This window comes from Hylaeus anthracinus, unplaced genomic scaffold (genome assembly GCF_026225885.1).
Source record: "Hylaeus anthracinus isolate JK02 unplaced genomic scaffold, UHH_iyHylAnth1.0_haploid 11989, whole genome shotgun sequence".
In the NCBI taxonomy this organism is placed as follows: domain Eukaryota; kingdom Metazoa; phylum Arthropoda; class Insecta; order Hymenoptera; family Colletidae; genus Hylaeus; species Hylaeus anthracinus.
The window spans coordinates 3223951-3227900 of record NW_026534337.1 but is presented as its reverse complement, the minus strand read 5'-3'; the positions used below and the strand labels follow the sequence as shown (position 1 = coordinate 3227900).

The 3950-nt window shown below is 31.0% G+C and overlaps 1 non-coding gene across 1 annotated transcript; it reads right to left on the bottom strand.

Moving 5' to 3' along the window:
* Nucleotides 1-3552: 3552 nt before the first annotated feature.
* On the bottom strand, nt 3553-3634 carry Trnas-cga (transfer RNA serine (anticodon CGA)). The gene has a single exon. It is a non-coding gene; the product is annotated as a tRNA-Ser (tRNA).
* Between the last annotated feature and the right edge of the window lie 316 nt (nt 3635-3950).

The following is a 3950-nucleotide window of genomic DNA, read 5'->3' as shown; positions in this document are numbered from 1 at the left end:
GAATTTATATAAATATATATATATATATATATATATATATATATATATATATATATAATTTAATGATATATAATAAAAATACATCAATTAACATTCAACATTTTACTTTCGACTGAAAGTGTTCTCTTTGTAATACTTTCATTAGTCTAGACAAGTAAATATAATAACAGTTTAAACCTCTGTGCTTAAGTTCTCTTTGTATATTTCCAACAAATTGTATTTTTGTATAATTCTGTCTGTTAATAATGCCGTTCCGTATAGATGGTATATACATTAACGGTATGCAATTTTGCCCCCCCCCCCCCTCGACAAAACAAATACATCAAACCATCTCGGACATTATTTTCACTTAGACAGTATATATGTATACATTAATAGCATTCAATATTGCCGCCACCATCTCAAACCGGAATTACAGATTTTTAATTTTGCCGCCTCCGAGAAGATTGCATTGTATTTGATATGTTGTATTTAGTAATTTAATCAAATTCATCAAGAGCTGGGGAGTAATAATGAAGTTTAAATAGGAATTATTTCATACTTTTCACTGCATTTTCTTAGACTTTTACGCAATTATATTTAGATCTGGTGAGTATTCATATAAATTCATATAAATTAATTTAGAAATTATTTCCTACTTTTTAGTACAATTTTAATGTTCTCCGAAGTCGGTTATATATTTTCTCGTATATACTAATCAGCATATTGGAAAGTGTTTAACGCCCAAGCATGTGTCCATATTTTTTCTAGAGTGTTCAGTATGAAAATAATTATTGCTTTAATTAATTAAAATATTTTTTGTTATTCGTCTAAAGCATTACATTCGATAGTTGTGATAATGGAAAGAAGAATTATGAAAGATTTAAATACAAAAACTGTTTCGTTCATCTGTATGAAACAAATCATTAATAACTGAATTGAAATAAGAAATATACACATATATCAATGTGTATGTATATGTGTTAATAAAATGAAACAAAGGAAGTCCAATATTTATAGAAAATAAACATGGTCAGATTTCCCTTGCGAGTAAAACTGTTTCTTTTTCCTCTAAATATATCGTACAGTTGGTGTTGTAACAAGCTATATATCGTTTTTAACCACTTTTCAAAAATAAAATAGAACGAATACTTTCCTTAACCAACTTGACTTAATATTCTTCTAGTTTTTCAAGAATATTTGTCGTTATCATACATTGAAAACAAAGGTATTTATTTCCTATGATTCCTTTCTCCGTTTCTCCTTGCTAAATTGAAAGAATAAATTTAAAAAAAACACATAATACGAAGATCGGAACATTACATGCTATCCAACTTGAACACTCTTATCGACCGTGGAATTTCTCAGGGTTTAATAATAAGTAATTTCGATAATAAAGATCTTCATCGTCGCTATGTGTACAACTACTATTTCGAAATTGGAGGCTTAACAGATCGCATTATAAACCCGTACTATCGGACAAATTAGCGTAAATGTTACATATAGTTTCCTGTATGAACTGGCAATTATGACATTTACATTCTATGGTAAACGTGAATCATCGCAGTGTCCCAATTGCAGCAGTAAATTATTGAAGAATTCCGTCGAGTTGCGCAAGGAAACGCCGCAAGAAACGAATTATCAATGAATAAAGAAGATCCGGCCGGCTATTCGAGCGGAATTTTTCATCGTGCTTAATTATACCGAACCGTTAAATGCCTGACTCGTGGCAAAACCGTAGCTGGCTTTCTTTAATAGTTCCAGTCGCATTCCGCGTCTAAGTGCGTAATGAATGAAATTACTCGCCGTTAATTGATCTAGTTTTAATTTTCCTACCGGCTGGTCCTTTCTTCGATCTACCGATAATTTACTCTCACAACCCAGGGGACCAATTACCTAGCGCATATTGGTCGCCTAAATCGTACAATTGTTTGCTAGTTACTTATTACTCCTGAATATGAACACAATCTACTAGTGAATGTTTGAAGTAGCTGAGTACGAAAGGTCTGAACAAAACATTGATGGATACTTAATGTATAAAGAAATTCTTCTTATTCTGATAATGATTAGAAAAACTGAGTCAGTAACATTTGGTTAACGTAAGAAAATGCTATATGTGTCTAATAATTCAAGAAATAAAAGTTACATTTTACTGTTACTAACAGAAAAAGATTAGCATAATACTCTTCTAGTTTTCACGCGGCATTTGGTTTTCTGCATGCAATGAAGATTCATGAAAATATTACAATGCAGTTTTATTTAACGTGTTTAAATTTTTATAAAGGTAGGTTCATAGAATGCTTTATATTTAATTTATGTATATATTACAGTTATTGCAAAAATGTAATCAACATTTTTGTTAAAGTTAAACTATTATTTTAATGCAAAAATAGAATAAAAGATTATCCGTAATCTAAGAAATATTGTATCTTGTCATAGCATATTGTAGACAAACAATAAGGCCTGAAAAGAAATGTCTATATTCTTGTAACTAATATATTATCCGATATCTTCATTAAAATACTGTAAGTACTCTATTTAGGTTTTTCAAAAATTGCTCTATTCTATATATTTCCTTCTTTTCTGATACCTTTCTAATAATTCATATTTAGATTATACTTTTGACTATTATTACGTTTTCAATTTTATTACATGAACTGCAAATTAATTGAAAATCGTATATGTATTAACTTAAATAATACTCGAACTTTTCTACGCTCAATTAAACTGTCAACTGTCGGATATCATATAAATACAATAAATAATGGTGAATTAGGTTAAACAAACATATATGGACCAACAACTAACATTGGAGAAAACCTCATAAGAAACTGTCGCTAATAATCAAAGGTTGATGCAACGTTAAATATGTAATAAAAAAGATAAACTAAATACTCTATTTATATGGCCAATATAAGGACAAAATTAATTGGAGTTGAAAAAATACTTTTAAATTGTAATTTTAAAAAGAAACCAACAGTAGATACGTTACTCTTATTTTAACTAATATATAAACCGTGCTATTATCATTCGAAATACAAATTATTAACAAATTTTCAATGGCGGCATTTATTTTATTATAACAAATCATGATTAATTAGTTTAAACAAAATTAAATATCCTGTCTATGTGACAAAGATACAGCAAAAATGATTTGCAAGAATAGTTTTTAATCATAATTAAAGAAAACTAATTTGAGTCCTTCCTCCTGGTGTTGAGTAATTAATAATTAAAATTCAACTATGAAGTGAGCGTTTACAAATAGTTTGACGTGAGAATGACTTTATGGAACTGTTTGAGACGCACTTTCAAAATTCGCTCTTCCGTTATAGTATTTTTACCACTTTTACTAATTCGTAGATTTCTGCTCTCACTTTCGGTTTGGCGATAGGGAAGAGGATGAGCGTCCGTCGTAAAGTACGTGTGACGAAGAAGTTAACCCAATCGCAAGTTGCGTCTCAATGAGTTTGACAAACCGGACCGTTTCACTGCGCATAAGTTGACAACGTGAAAAATCGACAAAACCTCCAGCTCCTCGAAGCCGCGAGCGGAGGTGGAAAGAAAAAAAATATTCGCAGCCGGTAGGATTCGAACCTACGCTCCCAGAGGGAATCTGATTTCGAGTCAGACGCCTTAACCACTCGGCCACGGCTGCTCACCCCTTGTAGCTTCGTTGTGCACTAGGGGTGAACTAGGGGAAGAAATCCCCGATGCAAACTTTTGATTGAAAATTGAATGTTTTCAATAAAACGATGATTTCTGTGATCGAACGAACAATTATTTGTCCGTTCACACAGCAAATTATCAATGTAATTGTAAACAGATATATTTAACTTATTGTTAATGAGTTACTGAGTTAACTCGACTTGAGCTTTTTCCCCATTTAAAAAGCTCATGCGATTTAATTTGTTTTGAGCACGACAAGAACAAACTAATTTGACGAGTATACTCGCGCAGAGCACCGAAAAGGT